This window comes from Nicotiana tomentosiformis, chromosome 2, assembly GCF_000390325.3.
Source record: "Nicotiana tomentosiformis chromosome 2, ASM39032v3, whole genome shotgun sequence".
Classification (NCBI taxonomy): domain Eukaryota; kingdom Viridiplantae; phylum Streptophyta; class Magnoliopsida; order Solanales; family Solanaceae; genus Nicotiana; species Nicotiana tomentosiformis.
This window is the reverse complement of record NC_090813.1, coordinates 103,685,417-103,705,908: the sequence shown is the minus strand read 5'-3', so window position 1 is coordinate 103,705,908 and position 20,492 is coordinate 103,685,417. Positions and strand designations below refer to the sequence as shown.

General features: G+C 37.8%; 1 non-coding gene across 1 annotated transcript; it reads left to right on the top strand.

Annotated features, from left to right (window-relative positions):
* Positions 1 to 466: 466 nt before the first annotated feature.
* TRNAP-AGG (transfer RNA proline (anticodon AGG)) lies at positions 467 to 538 on the top strand. The gene has a single exon. It is a non-coding gene; the product is annotated as a tRNA-Pro (tRNA).
* Positions 539 to 20,492: the final 19,954 nt, after the last annotated feature.

The following is a 20,492-nucleotide window of genomic DNA, read 5'->3' as shown; positions in this document are numbered from 1 at the left end:
TGGGGGCGGGGTGGGTTGGTGGGGATGGGGAATAGGTGGGGAAGCTTGCAAAAGAGTTTTGGAAAATGTTTTCCCTTCACATTTTTCTCCAATGGAAAGAAAATGAGTTGATGAGGGGGAACAAACACACCCTTAGTTGTAAACAAATGATGCCAAGTAGGAGATTTAGGAGTTGGGTCTTGGTCCCCCTTTAAAATGCTACTGGCAGTTTTTTTAAGGCTGCTGGGGAGACCAAAAGCTGTCGTAGGTAGGAACCGTTAATACGTTGGCAAAAGTTTCTTGCCATAGTACTTCGTTATTAGGACATGTTAACAAAATATAACCATACTCATGGATTACCTCCAGTAAATTAGTATCCAGTACTTCTCAATGTATTATTGTTAGATGAAAGCAATGTGTCCAATCTGCCAATTTTTTGCTGTGAATATTTGTATGAAAAAGGTAAAATGTACAGCCAGCCAACTGTGGGCATTTGGTCTAGTGGTATAATTCTCGCTTAGGGTGCGAGAGGTCCCGAGTTCAATTCTCGGAATGCCCCCCTTACCCTCTGTTGTACGTGTTATTTTTAACACGGGTAATTATAAATGTGATGTTTCTAATTACTCTGCTGTTATTTGTTTTCAACTCCATCCCATAAGAACATGCCAATATCAAGGCTCTAATGATAGATCTTTTTTGTTTTCATCTTCTAATCTTCACGAGCAATTTTGTTTGTCCATGTTCTCAGTTTGACACAATAGCTTGACAGCATAATTGTATAATTGTATGTTATATATATTACATACAATTATATGTAAGTAACCTCCACTTCCAACCATATGTACGTGTTATTTTTAACACGGGTAATTATAAATGTGATGTTTCTAATTACTCTGCTGTTATTTGTTTTCAACTCCATCCCATAAGAACATGCCAATATCAAGGCTCTAATGATAGATCTTTTTTGTTTTCATCTTCTAATCTTCACGAGCAATTTTGTTTGTCCATGTTCTCAGTTTGACACAATAGCTTGACAGCATAATTGTATAATTGTATGTTATATATATTACATACAATTATATGTAAGTAACCTCCACTTCCAACCAAGAGGTTGTGAGTTCGAGTCACCCCAAGAGCAAGGTGGGGAGTTCTTGGAGGGAAGGATGCCGAGGGTCTATTGGAAACAGTCTCTTTACCTCATGGTAGGGGTAAGGTCTGCGTACACACTACCCTCCCCAGAACCCACTAGTGGGATTATACTGGGTTGTTGTTGTTGTTGTAGTATGTTATATATATTACAAATTGCCTTCCTAAAATAATTATAGTAACTATTTCCTGTGCAAGAAGCAGGAATACAAATTTCTAACGGTTAATACGAGTTTATACAAGTTATAATTATGATTGCGTGCTTCTCCTGATCTATAACTTAAAAAAAAAAAGAAAAAGAACAAACATACAAACAAATAGAGTGCGCAGGTCACACAATGACGGGGCGTGTAAACAAATGATCTCCACTATTATGTAAAAAACAGAGCGTAATTAGTGAAATACAAGAAAGTCCAACAAAAAACTATCTATCAGCTGTCAATCATCTTTTCCTTTTTTCTCTATCATTCCCAAAACTAATTAACTTTAGTTCCACAGATCAGCGGTCTATTGATCGTAGACAATTTCCAGCTTGGAGGAAAGATGGTTCCTTGCATAGCTCTGAACCTTCACTGTTGTTTCTATTCACCTCAGAACTCCTGTTAGAAATTGAAGCAAAGGCCTCCAAAGGATTTCCACAATTCTTAGACTTTGCTTCACAGCCAAGATAGTTTGACAAGACTCTCTTCACTCCAAAGCCACGTCGAGCCAACTTATTGTTATTTGAACTGAGAAATGGAGTTCTCTCTCCTCTTGCAGGGCTTATCAGAGGCAAAGGTGAAAAGTTTGGTGTCGCCGAAGATGTTCTATATGGGGTGCCTGAGACAGGCACTGAATATGGGATGGACACCATTTTGTGGGCAATTACACTGACCGTAGGAACAGATGACAGCTTAAAATTCTGTTGAGTATATTATGGTACGTAGGGGGTGATAAAATAATGTGAGTTTGCTTTTTCCTTGATTTTCCAACTCCGATTGACTCGTATCTAGTCATAATTAATTCGATACAGTCAACAAAAATTATAGTAATCAATTTCATAAGAAAATATTACATTTTCATTAAAATCCAAAATTAGCTTAAAATTTTTCCGTGGGGCCCACATCTCGGAATCCGGCGAAACTTATAAAATCCGATAACCCATTCAATTACGAGTCCACCCATACCAATTTTACCAAAATCCGATAACAACTCGACCTCCAAATCTTAAATTTTTGTTTTTGGAAGATTTTGCAAAAATCTTGATTTTTCTTCCATAAATTCACGGATTCATGATGTAAATGAGTATGGAATCATGAAATATAATCAATATAGGATAAGGAACACTTATCCCAATGTTTTCCAGTGAAAATCGCCCAAGAACCGTGCTCCAAAAATTCAAAACGAAATGAATGAAATGACCATTTTTGGTCCTTAAGTTTCTGCCAATCCGTCACTAAAAGTCCATTTTCCGTCACTAAAAGTCCATTTTTCGTCACTAAAAGTCCACCAGAAACTGCTCTACCAGCCTTCCTTCAATACGTCATAACTTTATGTACAAATGTCCAAATGTTGCATGGTTTAACTTTCTGGAAACTAGAATCCAACGTACTACAACTTTCATGTTTTGCAAATTTTCTAACTCCTTATGAATTGCGAGATATAAGCTCCCAAAGTCGGCTCCATGCATCAGCATTTTTGGCGAAATTTCTGGCAAAACTGCTCTACTAGCCTTTATTCAATCCGTCATAACTTTCTGTACAAATGTCCAAATAATAAATGGTTTAACTTTCTGGAAGCTATAATCAAATGACTACAACTTTTATGTTTTGAAAATATTCTGATTCCTTATGAATAGCGAGATATAAGCTTCCAAAATTGGCTCCACGCACGAAATTTCTGCAACAGAAATTTCTAGCACTCTTTGTCCGAAATCCATTCCGTTTACCTTCCGAAATCTACCCGAGACCCTCGGGACCTTAACCAATTATTCCAACATGTCCCAAAATACCATACGAACTTAGTCGAGGCTACAAACTACATCAAACAATATCAAAATGACAAATCGCACCTCAAATCAAAATCAATGAACTTTGAACTTTCAAATTCTATATCTTGTGTCGAAACACATCAAATCAATTCGGAATGACTTTAATTTTTGCACATAAGTCATAAATGACATAACTGAGCTATGAAAATTTTCAGAATAGGATTTCGACCCCGATATCAAAAAGTCAACCCCTCGGTCAAACTTCCCAAAAATTCAACTTTCGGCATTTCAAGCCTAGTTCCACTACGGACTTCCAAATAAAATTCTCATCACGCTCCTAAGTTCAAAATTATCATACGGAGCTATTGGAATTATCAAAATTCTATTCCGGGGTCGTTTACATATAATTTGATATCCGGTCACTATTTGAACTTAAGCTTTTAATTTTTTTATCAAAATTCCATATCTCGGGCTAGGGACCTCGGAATTTATTTTCGGGCATACGCCTAAGTCCCAAATCACTCCAGAATAGAGTTTTGATGATTTCAGTAGCTCCGTATGGTAATTTTGGACTTAGGAGTGTGTCCGGATATTGATTTGGAAGTCCATAGGTAATTTTTGCTTGAATTGGCAAAAGTTAGAAAATTTGAAGTTTGGAGAGTTGAGAAGTTTGCCCGAGATTTGACTTTGTGGCTACGGGGCTCAAATTTTAGTTCCGAAAGTTGGAATAGGTCTGTTGTATCATTTATGACTTGTGTGCAAAATTTGAGGTTAATCGGAGTTGGTTTGGTATGTTTCGACATTAGTTTTGAAAGTTAGAAGTTCGTAAGTTCATTAGGCTTGAATCGATGTGCGATTCGTGATCTTAGTATTTGTTTGATGTGATTTGAGGCTTCGAGCGAGTTCGTATGATATTTTAGGATATGTTGGTATGTTTGGATGGGGTCCCGGGGACCTCGGGTGTGATTCAGATCATGTTCGGCTCATTTTTGGACTTGTATTATTACTGAAGTCAGTGCTTCTAGTTTCCTCTTTCGCGATCGCGAAAGGAGGACCGCGATCGCGTAGGGTTAAGTCTGGCAGGTGGGAATTTGTTCTATGTGATCGCGTGGCTAAGGCTGCGATCGCGAAGCCTTGAGAGAGTTATGTTAAGCGATCGCATGGGAGGAGACGCGTTCGCGAAAAAGTAAGAGAAGGCCTGAGATTTTCATGTGTTGTTCATCGCGATCACGTAGGTCAGAGAAATTAGACACCGCGTTCGCGACCTGGTGTGTGTTCCCGTAGAAGGTTTTTGGCTACTGTAGATTTTGTTCTTCGCGATCGTGAAGGAAATTCCATGATCGCGATGTGTAATCACTGGGCAGACTATTAAAATATCAAAATCAAGGGTTTGAACCCATTTCTCATATGTTGAGTTATAGACCTCGGATTTCGGCGATTCTTGAAGGGATTTTTAAAGAGTTAATTGGGGTAAGTGATTCTAACTCAGATTTGGTTAATATACATGAATCAAGAATCAATCATTGTTTTTACTATTTAATTAGTGTTTTGGGTTGGAAAAATTGGGAAAAATTGTAGAAACTTCATAGACTTTAATTTGAAGATTTGAAGGTCGAGTTGAGATTGGAATTGAGTAATTTTGGTATGGTTGGATTAGTTGTTGAATGGGTATTCGGATTTTGTTAATTTTATTGGATTTCGAAACATGGGCTCGGGATTTACTTTTTGGGTGGGCTTTTTGACTTTTGGTAAAGAACCTAGGTTTATCATATAAAATTAATTCCTATAGCTTGTGCTGATTGTATTAAGTTGTTTGTGGCTAGATTCGAGTTGTTCGAAGGCCGATTCGCGAGGCAAGGGTTTGTTGGAGTAGAGATTTGCGCGGTTTGAGGTAAGTAACACTTCTAAACTTGATTCTGAGGGTCTAAATCCCAGAAATACGTGTTTTGTGGTTAGTGTTGAGGTGACGCACATGCTACGTGACGGGCGTGTGGACGTGCACCGTGGTAATTGTGACTCGGTTGATTCTGTAGTACTATGTAGTTATAAAACCTTGTTGCTATTCATGAAACTCCTACTTGTTAGAGTAATTGAGCTACAATCCATGTTAGAAATCATGCTTAGACTATATAATTGTTCTGTTGGGACCCGCGGAGGTCACTTCTACTGTTAAATTATTTGCTTAAATTGCAATTATGTACTCAGTCACATCTATCATTGGCATATTATATCTAAGTCTCTGTTGTCATTTATTGTTACATCATTTTATCATTGTTTGGACTGATTGTCATGAGATTTGTGAGCCTGAGAGACTGAAGAGATTGATGACTGAGTGAGGCCGAGGGCCTGATTGTGTGTGATATTTATGGGATCGGGTTGCAGGTCATTGCAGGATTTATTGATTCATGCCATGATTGGCTTATATTAGTGCTTGGACAGGATCCGCCCTTTCGGAGTTCTGACATACCAGTAGTGAGCGCCGGTACCTACTGAGTGCGAGTGCCGAGTAATTGAGAGTGCCAAGTGATTGAGAGTGATGAGTAATTGGGAGTACTAAGTGATTGAGCGTGCTGAGTGAGGATGAATTCTCCGAGAGTATGAGTATATGGTTTTATCACTATGTTGCATTACAGTTGACATGCATATTTGACATGTAGATATCAAGATGTAACATACATCATATTAGTCATACTTGACATATTTTATCCATGCTGAATTCAAACTGTTAAATATTTGAAAGCATGTCTACATTTCTGAACTGTCTACAAACTGATTATGATATTTTTTCTGAGTTATTATTGCCATTTTCCTGTCATATCTACATTGTTATTATCTGGATTTGGACTTTTTAGCTCGTCACTGCTTTCACCACAAGGTTAGTCTTGTTACTTATTGAGTATATTGGGTCGGTTGTACATATACTATACTTTGCACTTCGTGTGCAGATCCAAGTACTTCCAGGCATGGCGGTTGCTAGATTTGGAGCTTCATATGTTTGGAGACTATTGAGGTAGCTGCCTTGGCGTCTGCAGACCTCGACTCTCCTTCTTTTCAATTTATTAGCACTGTTCTATCTTTCTAGATAGTTGTTTTTAGCAGTTAGACTGTATTGTCATTTAGATGCTCATGTACTCAGTGATACCCAGATTTTGGGAATGTTGTATTTGAGTCGCAATATTTCTTATCGAATATTTATGAGAGTTGTTATTGTTAAACCTGTTTCATCTTGTTTTCAATTTAAAAATGCATAGTATTTGTGGTTTTCGGCTTGCCTAGTACTGTGATAAGCGCCGTCACGACATCTTGAGTTTTAGGTCGTGACAAGTTGGTATCAGAGCCTAGGTTACACAGGTCTCACGAGTCATGAGCAGTTTTAGTAGAGACTTGCGGATCTGTACGGAGACGTATGTACTTATCTTCGAGAGGCTACCGAACCCTTAGGAAAACTTCACTTTCTTTTATTCTTGTCGTGCAGATTTATTGATTCCGAAAACTAAATTTCTGCTACTCTATTCTCTCACAGATAATGAGGACACGTGCTACCAGATCGGGAAAATGGCCACCAGTATCACCATCTAGGGCCGCGGTAGAGGCTGAGGTACATCTCGTACAACAACTAGAGCAGCACATGTAGATGCATCAGTTGCTCCAGCTCAGGAGCAGATCTCAGATGTGGTTGCGCCGGTGGGACCAGCTTAGGCACCAGTTGTGCCCATTGTGATTCCAGGCCTTTAGGAGGCTTTGGCCTAGATATTGACTATATGCACTAGCCTTGTTCAGGCGAGTTCAGTTCTAGCTGCGCTTAGGTTCTGTTATGTGCAGAATCTTTTATTAGATAACTAAATTATTATTCGTGAAGTATGCGAGGTTTTCTTACGTTCTCTTTGTGATGCACAGCTATCTAATGTTGCACGTAGACAACGTCAAATTATACATCAGTTGGACAATCTTAGCAATCTTCTTCGCGACAGGCTAGGAGAATAATCTCGGCAATCAAGAAAAAGCAAGAGAAGAGATATTACCGATATTGATTCGATCAGAGTGCCTCTCATTGTAACCTTAGCAGTTGGTGGATTGGGATTCTTTTTGTTTAAGAGCCTACAAAACAGAAACTGATTCTTCTTCCTAATGTAAAACAGTGCATCATTGCTCCTATAGACAATTTTTAGTTCATAAGCCCCATGCTAGTATTTTGCTTATGGTAATTTAACCAAGTATTATGCTTAATTTAAGACCTTATGAGTCATTTGGTCCTGATTTATAATGGCCATATCTAGTCCGTAAAGGGGGAGGTGTGGCGCTCAACTTCCATTTCTGCAATTTTGTTTCGATTTCGCTCCAATTCGCGCTCTTTCGTCCCAAATTGCATCCGAATGATTCCTACACATAGAAATACCAAAATTTAGCACAAACAATCATATTAAATACCTCAAATCGTCGAGACATGAGCAAAATGTGAGACAGTATATATCAAAATATGCATACGTTAAGCCGATTATCAACACCCCACACTTAAACTCTTGCTCGTCCTCGAGCAATGGAACTATATTAGCACCCCCAAAATATACTTAGCACTATGAAAGAGGACCTCACAATTAACTCAATTAAACACTCTACCTTTTGACTATGATCGATGTCGGCAATTAAGCATGAACACACAAATTTTACATTCTTCCTGTTTTTAAATAGCCCAAATATACTCAATATTTTTCAACTAACTCAATCAACTCAAGCAACCACTCCACAACCACCTTACCTCAGGAGACGAATCATTACCACTAAGCATCCTCAACTCACGTACTCACCCAACGCAAGAAAGTGTACAATATCACCAATCCGTCATGAGATCAAGTGCCCTCACCACAAGCAAAATAGTGAATATCAAACTAGTCCACAAATTTAAATATGTCATTGAACATAAATTAAGGACATCACACAATTGAACAACATTCACTCACTCTCCCAAAGAATTCATGTGCATCCAGTGGTCGTACCATTAAAGAATCATGATAACTGAAGTAACCCAAATTGATGCCATGACATAATTATTAACTAAAAAATTAAATTCAAACTCAGAGTTAAGTCATAAATCTCAACAAAATACCCAATTGAGAATAAAAATTGTATAATACCCACTAGACTAAGTCATGAGCCTCTAAAAATACTGAACATTTATGTCCTTGGGGCACACTGCAAATGATAAAATAATATAAATAAATACTAAATTTGAGACCCCACCAAGAAGAGAATCGGAAAAAGCTGTGGTGAAAGCTAGTCCTATCATGTAGTGTCGGGAACGTGATCAGCAATATCTGCATCTATGAAAAATGAAAACAAGCCCTCACGGGTTAAATATCACGATGTGATACCCAACAAGTCTCATATGCTACCTCCTAAGAAGGCGGAGTGAGACCTTATGGGATAAACATAACAAGAAGGGAAAAAAATATCTGTATAAAACATGTAAGCAATTTAAGGTCTGGAAACTGATAGCAAGCTGAAAACTAAAACTATAACCTGAATATGTAAACAGATAACTGAAAACTAAAACTTTAAACTAATAATTAAAATGAAATGGAATTTAAGTTACAATAGTGACCCTGTGTACGTGTTAGCTAACCCTGGCCCTGGTGTCACTCACGCACAAGGAGGTTGTCTAGCTCTCCCTTCCGAATATGAACATATAAATGCATGAATGAATAAATGATGAAACCGAATACTAAACTGAATGTAAATATCACAAATAAAGGCACATAACAAGTGGTAATACAAGTAAGCATGTAATTCTATCACATATAAAGTAGTATTAAATAAAAGTGGAGTGAACTGAGTAATAGAGTCGTTGAACACATGGAGCACGAGGGTTTTAATAAAATTTTTTACTAGGAGAGTATGCCTCAACTCACCTCAAAGCTACGTGCTCATTGTAATTCACAGTTTCCGGGTGTCGTGACCCCTTTGCCGACCATGTAGGTCCGCCTCTGGACCTCCCTGTCACGACCCCAAATTCCCTCTGTAGGATGTCGTGATGGCACCTAATCTCTAAGACTAGGTAAGCCTATCAATGCGGAATAATAATAAATATCTGAAATAATTAAAATACAATTCAAACAATTTCAACTCCCAAAACCCGGTAGAAATAAGTCACAAGTTTCTAAGAATTTATTCTCAATGTCTCTATATATCAAGGTCTAAATAAAATATAAGAAAGCAACATGAAATGATAGAAGGGGACTCCGGAGTCTGCGGACGCTGGCAGATATACCTCGAAATCTCCGTACGCAGCTCGGTACCCAGTAAGTATCAAGACTAACCTCAGTGGAGTAGTGACGAGGTACAGTCAAGAAACTCACTAGTCTTATAACATGTGCAATATAGTATACAAAATAATAGGAAACAAATAACAATAAGAGCAACACAATTCAACCAGTGATATGCACAGCAGGGCAACAAGAACACCATTAATATCGCTCTACAAATAATAAATACAAGTACACCCAATTAAATCAAGTCCTTCAAATAAATATCTTTCACATATAATTCTATCAATAAATCTCTTTCAAATATAATTTTCACAAATAAATATCCTTCAAATATAATTCTTTCAATAAATCTCTTTCAATTATAATTTCCTTAAATAAATATTTTGAATATAATTCTTTCAATTAAAAGTCACCATGTAACACCCCATTTCATAATTATAAAGATACGGGTCTCAGCCTATTTTCATATTTTTCGTAAACATGTATCTCAGGCCACTTTCATATTTTCATACCACTTCGTGCCCATAATTAAATCATCATATTTTTCCGGCACCTCGTGCCCACTTTTCATATCACAGCTGCACGGACAGTTCACGTGCCAATAATAAAACCATCATATTTTTTCCGGCACCTCGTGCCCACGTTTCATATTCGTTGCGGCGTGCAATCCGATCCCATATAACATTACCTGCCCAACAATAGCCACATGCTCACAATTTCAACATAAATCAGGCTATTATCAAGTTTACCAAAACAACAAGACAATTTGCACAAGATATAAAAATAAACACAAGGAATACCCCAACATCACATAAAAATTACCAACACAATAACTTCACATCATCACATATAATCTCTGACAATAGTCACTCTTATCTCTCATATAGACATGAAAGGAAAGAGAAACAACTTTTTTTTTTCATAGTAGAGAGAGAAGAGGAGCAACATTCCGAAAGGAAGAAGAAAGGGTTTGTTAGGAACTGTAGGGCTACGATTATCCGTGGAAAGAAGAGGAAACCTTTGGGTTTCTCTAATAATTTGACCGTTGCTTGAGGCAACGAGACGTGACCGGGCCAATCACACTCGATTATATACTCCCTGTTTCAAATTATAGACTTACTTTCGTTTATAGTATGTTACAAAATTGACACCACCCGAAATTTTCATATTCGGGACGTTGATGGTGCCTAACATTTCATTTGCTAGGCAAGTCAATGTTAGAATAATATTATCTATTTTAAAATAATTTTTAAATTTATTAATAATAAAGAAACAAATATGGAAGTAAGGTCTGAAATGTAGTGAATAATCCATAAAAATAACGGTGTCTAAATATCATCACAGAATTGGTGTCACAAGTGCACGAACCTCTAGAATAATACAAATAAAGGTCTGAATAAAATAAAACAGTCTGAAAACAAATACACAGCTAAAATAAGATAGACAAGGACTTTAGAACTGCGGACGTTGTGCAGTTATACCTCAAGTCTCCTCTGAGTAGCTGAAATCTGAGCAAGTCTATGGTACGCCGCTGGGACCAACTCCGAAATCTGCACAAAAAGTGCAGAGTGTAATATCAGTACATCCGACCCCATGTACTGGTAAGTGTCGAGTCTGACCCTGACGAAGTAGTGACGAGGCTAAGGCAGGTCACTCATATTAACTTGTACGCAATAATAGAAATAAATCAGGTAACTCATTTTTAATAGTTGAAGCCAACTCGACAGTCATAACCAATTATTATTTCAACCAATTTTTGTTGAAACGTGCAACCCGTTCCCACAATATATTTTCATTTTAACCCTCCAATATATTTATTTTAATCAACTCTATATATATATATATATATATATATAGAGAGAGAGAGAGAGAGAGAGAGAGAGAGAGAGAGAGAGAGACTTTTAAATAAGTGTGTTGCTGCGTGCAATCTGATCCCCCAATATAGACTTTTAAATAAGTTTGTTGCGACGTGCAATCCGATCCCCCAATATAGACTTTTAAATAAGTCTGTTACGACGTGCAATCCGATCCCCCAATATAGACTTTTAAATAAGTCAGTTGCGACGTGCAATCAAATCCCCCCAATATAGACTTTTAAATAAGTCTATTGCGGCGTGCAATCCGATCCCCCAATATAGACTTTTAATTAAGTTTGTTGTAGCATGCAATCCGATCCCCCAATATATATATGTATATATATATATATATATATATATATATATATACACACACACTTTCATTTCCGTTGCGGCGTGCAACCTGTTCCCCCAATATAACTTTAAACAACTCATAAATGTAATAAAAATTACTCCAATAAATACCACGTCCAATAAAAAACTATTAAGCATCAAGGCACACAATAATTATAATTTATTTATGAACAAACAATGGCAATTAGTAATTAATTATGAAAATCGTGAAAAAAATAGACAGTTTAATATTTAGTATGTTAAATGTCAAATAACAATTAAGACACATAAATCAAATAGCATGTAACAATTATTGCAGGAATTCAAGAATTAATATTTGACAAAGAATAGGAGAGAAATAATTATTATAACAATTAATTCGTGTCTTTGAAGAATTTATGATTTTCAAATAATTATGCAAACAATTAATTTAACGACGTATAGACACTCGTCACCTCGCCTATATGTCGTTCACATGCATTTCACATAACAAATAATTTAAGGGTTCTATTCCCTCAAGTCAAGGTTAACCACGAAACTTACCTCGCTTTGTAAATTTTCAATCAATTACTCGACCACAGAAGAAGAGATACGTGGCCACAGAATTCCATGTGCGGACCACATAAGAACAAAGTGCGCCCGCAAACATTATTGTGCGGATCGCAGAAAGAGGGCAGTGCGACCACACTTCATTATTATGCGGCCGCAGATTTCCAACCTTTTCAAGCTGAAGCAAAGTGCAGACCGCACGTGGAATTGTGCGGCCGCAGAACCTCCGAAAGGGTATTTTTGTCTGAAAATTCCTGCTTTGTATAAATAGAAGAGTTTCACTTTCTTAGGTCAGCTTTTTACTCTTTTTAGTAGTTTTACCTATTTTGAGATTTTTGAATATTGATTTCATCATTTTAATTATCAATATGGGTTTAATTATTATTTCTTCTCCTGTTTCTTCTAGTTTAAGCATGAGTAGCTAAATTTTTATTAGGGTTGTGACTCAACCCTAGTGTATAAACTTAATGGGTGTTTGATTTATTGCTTTTTTATGATTGGGTGTTTATTATCTAGCCTTGTTCTTATTTTTATTTGAAGAATTAATGATTGCAAATATTAATCCATGCCTATTTGACTTAGTCTCTACTTGAGAAAGAAACTTGGCTAGCAAGAAATTGGATCAATCGAGAGATTGATAAGTCCAATTAAATGGTTGAACTTAGAGATATTAAAACCCAACTTGAGCTTCTTATCAACTATTTTGTTCAATACCCATTTGGACTTGAGAAAGCCAAATTGGGTAAAATCACTCTCTGACCGAGAGGTATTGAGTGGGTACTTGAGTATTAATAGCTATAATACACCCGACCCCAAAAATTAGGATACATTCTAGGAAAATCAAAGTTCTATCGAAGAGAAGTAAATGAAAGGCTTTCATAAAAATTCGCATAGAATCGAGAATGAAGTTTTCATTTTGTACATGCCGATGGCGCCCAACATCACCGTTAGGCAAGCCAACATTGAACTAACAATTTAATTATTTATTTTATTATTTTCAAAATCATAATTGTAATTAAGTAAGGAGGTTTACACCTCTAAAATCACGGGTACATACATAACTAGCAGTCTGAAAAAGAAAATGAGAGGTGATAATAATATACAAATCCGTAGTCATCAACTAGAATATCCCAAATCCGGTGTCACAAGTGCATGAGCATTTACTAAGGAGTATAATAATAATACAATATATGTCTGGAATGTAGATAAGACAAGATAAAATAAGTAATATGATGGAGACTCTATGGGCTACGATACATAGTCTGGAATTTGCAGCTCACCATAAAGTCCCCTCAGCAGTTGCGCCTATGCACCAAGGTGACCACCAAATAAACCTATCAGATCTTGCACATTTAGTGCATCATGAGTACGTAAATCAACGCATACCCATTAAGTATCTAGCCTAACCCTGGAGAAGTAGTGACGAGGGGTCGACATCGACACTTACTAGAGGTCCAATAAAGAAATATAATAAATCATAAGCAGATATGAAGCACATAGAGATAATGGGGTAAATATGTAAGTTATATAATCTTCCAAAAAAAAAAAGTATGAATTTTTCAGTCTTGTATTCTACCTCAACAGCTCAGATTTATGAAGTACCAGTATCAAACGGATAAGAAATACCATATAAAATGCCAGGCATCAGAGAAAGGATAATCTTATGAATATTTGGACTGCAATCGAAATAGTGCACGATTATGCCGAGGTCGTTCTGCCCGATCCAAAATAATGTGTACACTGTCGAGGGTCGAGAAGCATGAACCATAGATGCATCTATTATACTGCCGAGGCATTTGGCTCGCTGCACAAGAAAGGAAGAAAATTACCAAATTACGAGACACGTGCTTACAATACAGCACATGAGCACAAAGTGAATATAACCTTTACCGTTTCTCAAATAACTTGCCAACAACTCAAGGCAATAAGGCTCAGCCTAATATATATTTATATATTTCCAAATCAAATTTAATTATAATTTCAATTAATTAAGCCAACAGAATGAGTTCAAATATTTCCCCTGCAATGTCACCACCCTCAGTCTCATCCAACTGAATCTCATCATCCTCAACTCTGGGTGTGACTAGGTTGGTGAACATCTGACGCACTGCCTCGGCAGTGTCGACAGCACAGTCTGGCTCCTTAGATTGGCCAGCTGGTGCCACCGGTGCTGATGGTGCTGCAGGGTCTGGGCCTGAAGGGTGTGGGTCAATCAACATGTTAAAGGAGATATCTCCGGCTGCAGCAAGATTGGTCACCTGTCTCCAGAGCTTGTCCACTGACTTCTTGTTGGCCTGGGACTTTCTCATCTTCTTTACTTCTTTTCCCAACTCTTCTGTTACTGACTTGTGTTGTACTAAAGTAGCCATGATGGTGTTATGATTCTCTAGGATCTTCTTCAATGTCTCCTCAACTGTCAGGGGAAATTGAGTTGCCTGAACAATAGACTATGCTGCAACAGTACTGGATAAGTCAGACAACTTTTCAGTTACTGTCTACATCCACTTGTTGAGGCTCGCCAATATCTGGGAGACTCGTAGCGCAAAAAGTGGAGTAGTATGCATGGGCAGGCTTCAATGTCGAAGTGGATGTTGTGGCATGAGCTACAAAAGGGGTTGTAGATGACGGCGGAGGTATGGCTGCGGCACTGGATGAAGGATCAGCCGAAGTGGATGAAATTACAACTGCCTCCACAACTACCACAACTGGCTCATCAGACTTGCCTCTGGTTGTAGACGACTGACCTTTTCTCTTTGGGTTGTTCGCATCCATAAGTGAGTACCATGAGAAAGGATTCTTCGGCCTCATATTTGTATCAAAATTTCTTGGTTCCACCTCGCATCTGTAAGATACTCTGTAATGGTGTTAGGGTACGGGTAGGAAGAGTCATCTTGACGGGCGATCACTGAGATGTTGGCCGACATCACGTCACCCACATTGATAGGGAACCCAGACATAATAGAGGAAACTAAGACTGCTCGAGGAATCAACAAGTGAGTCTCATTTTGACTCGGGTCCATTCTGCTGCAGACAAATGAATTCCACCCTTTTGCTTTAAAGCTCAGTATGCTCCTTTGGATAGGAACGCTAGCGGTGATCCATGGTGGTGGTGGTCCTGGTACCGGAGTAGTGACATTTGCATAGCTTGAGGTTGGGCAGTATATACAAGGTATGTGAGGCTATCCCCTTCATTCTTTTGCACGACTCCGATTGTACATAATGTATTGAACGAGCTTCCAAATATACTCTACTTTTAGAAGCTAGCAGTACTTACATTGCTGCCCTTCTTATGAAATGATTGATATTGATGTTACTTCTCTTATTCTTATATTATCAATGTTGTTGGTAGTTCATGATTCTAACTATGATTCTTATAAGATTCTTGATGAAGAGTTAATCCTAATAATGTGTACGAAGGATACCGACCTTATGTCACTCCGAAAGGTTCAATATGTGATTCCAATGAGTCCAGCATGCATCACATATATGTATCTATTTTACTCTACCGAGCCGCGCTATAGTCGGCCGGGTACGGCACCTATTGTGCAACCACTGATCAGTTGGGTTTTACCGAGCTCCACGTGGCCGGGTATGATTCTACCGAGCCCTATGATGGCCGGGTACGTTTTACCGAGCCTATTACGGCCGGGTACGATATGATGATGGTGATGCCCACAAAGGCGTATGTTTTAAAAGTTTATGTATATATATGTATGTATCATGTGTTTCATGTCAGTAGCCCTCAGAGGTACCCAGATGTCACAGGTTGTATATTCCCTATCCCTATTTACATTACTGTTCTTACTTATGCTTTCCTGCCTTACATACTCAGTACTTTATTCGTACTGACGTCCCTTTTATTTGTGGACGCTGTATGTCGTGCTGCAGGTCCTGATAGATGGGTAGACGCAGCTCCCCCACCACAGTAGGCTATCCAGTTCAGCGGTTATTGGCGAGATCCCTTCTCCGGACTTGCCATGGTCTTGGTATGCATTTTTGTTATTGTCATAAACTTTACATGTAAGATATGAGGTTATTCTTTCTTCAGGACTAAATTTTAGGTAAATAGGTAAATATATTTTATAGTTGTTGTAACAATACATGTGATATATACGCACCATATCAAATAGAAGACTATTTACTATCCATGTTAAACCCTTTGTTATATTCTTATGAAGTTAAAATTGAGAATCCAGTCTTATGATACATATAAAGACAATATAGTTGGTTGTTTCATGTTGCAGGTATCAATAACAGGATCAGAAAACTGAGGCAAAGAATAAAGGCTCAACCTGCACTGTTTTTGCACAGAGAACAATCACAAAATTGATTGGTCTTCAATGTCTGGCTGCTAGTTGAAGTAGCCACTGCCTTTTGCTATGTGGGAATGATTTAAAATGTTTGTTGCTTCCCAGAGGATAACAAGATCAGAAAACTGAGGCAAAGACTACTCTCACATAGATATCAAAGGATGCCATATTATTTGGTTATAGTTGTCTTCTCTCACTCTACTGGGCTTACATACACAATGCTTGAAGGGTGTAGATACCTGAGTAATGGTGATTGTAACATGCCTGGCTACAACAGAATGCTCAACCAGCACTGCTACTGCACAGAAGACAATTAAGAGTTGATTAGTCTTCAGCAGAACCAGTATTACTATTCCAGTTGGAGTTGCCAATACTTAGTGCTACGTGGGAATGACTTGAAGATAACCAACAAGAGAATCACAATCCAACACCAACAACAGCCCTCATCAATCAAAGTTATCAAACTTAGCATAATTCGAGAGAATATGACTAGTATATTATTGTAGTTGCTCGAGAGAGAATTACGATAAGTCGAGTACTCATGATCAGTAAAGAATAATTAGGCGAATTTATAGAGGACGTAGCGAGAAGAATTCCTACAATTGAAAAAATCATAACTCTAGACCTCCTTAATCTCTTCTCCAACCCTTAATATCTTTAGTTGTCAATTTACTCTTTTAATTTGTTAGTTAATTAGCTAGACATAAGAATATTTATATTTATAACTTAGGAATTGTTTTAGCATGTCTTTTTAGTGATAGCAAACATTTATAGTTAAACCTTAGTTCTCTGTGGGATTCGACTCCGGACTCTTAGACCGAATTACATTTGCAATGACTGCTTATCCTTTTAGGACTTGAGTTGGGCGTGATCAAATTTTGGCATCGTTGTCGGGGAACTAACGGTGTAGTTGTAGTGTATATATTTCTAGGTTTCAAATTTGAATTTTTTTATTTTTTTATTATTATATTTTTTAAATTTTACTTGTCGATTTAAGAAACATGACATCTTGGAATTATGAGAGTTTAGGGTTGGTCATTCTACTTTTGATCCTCATACATATTGCGAAAAAAATTATCCGTGGTAAAATTATCAAAATATACCCGAGAGTGAGTTATGTGCACCAACACAATTTTATTTGTGGAATGTGTGTGATAGTCAAAATGGTCACTTTCACAGTTGTGCTTATATTTCTTATCCCCCCCTCCCCTCCCCCCCAACCCCAACCCAAATTTACTGCGACCTCCCTTCCGCAGAACCGACTCCACTCTTGTGGACCTCCTCTCACATTATCCCCCTCCTAAACAAATGTTCATCCTCGAACGGGTCTAGAATCATACATGGAGTCTCAAATAGGTATGGATATCTGCTCCGCATCTCCCGCTCGGTCTCCCAAGTAGCCTCCTCGATTGGCTAACCTCTCCATTGTACTTCCACTGAAGTTATATTCTTCGACCTCAACTTTCGAACCTGCCAATCCAAAATAGCCCGTGGCTCCACATCATAAGTCAAATCCTCATCTAACTAAACTGTGCTGAAGTACAAAACATGAGACGGATTGCCGAAGGCATAAAACGGTTATTTTAGAGAGAGGGGAGTATCTTAGAGAGGGAGGAAGAAGGTCCAACCATTTTACTCCTTAATTCTTGCTCAATCTTGAAGATTCAAGGAAGCTACTCACTAGGTCTTCAACCAACCGGGTAAGTTCTCGCACCTAAGCTTTAATGCAATGTTTGTAATGGGTTTAAGTATGTGTTTTATCATTTTGGGGCTTATGGGATGGTGATCTGAAGTCATGTCATTTGTCGGAATTATTCGTGTTTAAATTCAATTACCGGATATGATTTTGGACATATCACTCTAGAACCTGTGTTATATAAGATAAACTGGAGCTTGTTTATATATGGAATAGCAACACATCGTTATATAACACAACCCAGCAACCAGCAGTAACACTTCACGAACGCGAAAGGCACTTCACGATCGTGAAGAAGGACACCAGAAAACAGGAACAACAGTTCAAAAAATAGGGGGAAAGGAACCATAGCCCACCCGGAACACACCCGAGGCCCCCCGGGACCCCGTCTAAAGCCACAAACAAGTTGTATAACCTAAAACGGACTCGCTTGGGGCCTCAAATCACATCAAACAATGCCAAAAATATAAATCGCACCACGAATCGAACTTATGAACTTCCAAAACTTCCAACTTCGAAAACTCGTGCCGAAACCAATCAAACCAACCCGGAATGACGTCAAATTTTGTAGGCAAGTCCCAAATGACATTATTGACCTACTCCAACTTCTATAATCGGAATCCGACCCCGATATCACCAAAGTCAACTATTGATCAAACCTCTCCACTTTCCAACTTCAACTTTCGCCAAAATGCTTCAAATCACCCTACGGACCTCCAAATCCAAATATGGACGCATGCCTAAGTCCAAAATCACCATACGAAGATGTTGAAATCATCCAAAACCCATTCCGGAGCCGTTTACTTAAAAGTCAAATTCCGGTCAACTCTTACTGCTTAAGCTTCCAAAACTTGAATCCTTCTTCCGATTTGACTCTGAATCATCCGGTAACTGAACTCAACAACGCACACAAGTCAATACACATAATACAAAGTTGCTCAAGACCTTATTCCATCTAATGTGAATTAAATTCTCAAAACGACCGGCTGGGTAGTTACAATAACTATGTTTTGAGGTGTTCTTGATTTCTTATATACTCTCTTTCTTTTTTCGTTTTTAATACCTTTTTGGTTAGTTCAGGTTGTGTGAATCTAGTTTTAACTGATATCATTACTCTCTGTTAAGAGGGGCGGAGCCAAAAGGTTAGGTACGGATTCGACTGAATGCAGTAGGTTTAGTTCAAACTTTATATTTGTATAAAAAATACCAAATTAAATTTGAATTTAGTTACGTATGAATAGCTGCTATTGTTATCCTAGAATTTAAAACTCATATAATTCCTCAACCTATGCTCTCTGTAGGCAACATGCACTTGAGATGCTACTCTTCATAGTAATGCGTATCAATAATATCATTGCGCTCCATGCGCAACATGCACAAGGTCGGAGCTGTTGGAAAATTAGTGATATCTCAAAAGGTAATATCCATCTTGGTTTGAAAAATCTTTTGTCTTTGAAATATTATTTACATCTACTTATAGTTAGTAAATTATTTTACATTTAATAGAGTCAAACTAACTGTTATCTAGCTGTTTGTGATGACCCAATAGGTAATTTACAATTTTAACCTTAAAATTTTATATTTTGAGATCTCGATTAGGTCCGTTTAGCATTAATCGATTTGCGTGCACCGTCTGTGTCTTTTTCCAGAAAGTTTTTATGTGAAAATTTGATTAAAACTTGTGAAATCGTACCTTAAAACTTATTTGAGTTGACTTCAGTCAACGTTTTGAGTAAACAGACCCGATCAGTATTTTGATGATTCTGGTAGGGCCGTATCGTGATTTGGGACTTGGGCGTATACCCAGAATCGAATTTGAAAGTCCCTAGCTCAAATTATCGCAATTTATTAATAGCTAGAAGCTTAAAGGTTTAAAGAATTAATAAGTTTGATCGAAGTTTGACTTTGTTGCTATCGGGTCCCGATTTTGGTTCTGAAATATGGTATAGGTTCATTACTCTATTTATGACTCATTTGCAAAATTTGATGCAAAACGGAGTTGATTTGACGTAATTCAGATGTCCGGTTGAAATATTGAACTTAAGTTTCATTGAAATTTTCATTCGTTTTGGTGTCCGATTCGTAATTCTATGTGTTATTTTGGTGTTTTGATCGCGTGAGCGAGTTCGTATGATGTTTTTGGACTCGTGTGCATGTTTGGTTTGGAGCCCCGAGGTCTCTGGTGAATTTCGGATAGGCTTCAGAGTGGTTTTGGACTTAGGAAAATAGCTGGTGCATCTGGTTTTGGTGCAAGTCTCTGCTCTTGCAAAGCGGGGCTGAGTCAGGAAAAGATCGCATTTGCGATCAAAAGGTCGCATTTACGGAGTCCAGAGTTCGCATTTGCGATGATTTGGACTCATTCATTGTTGTATTCATTGATGTTTTATCTAC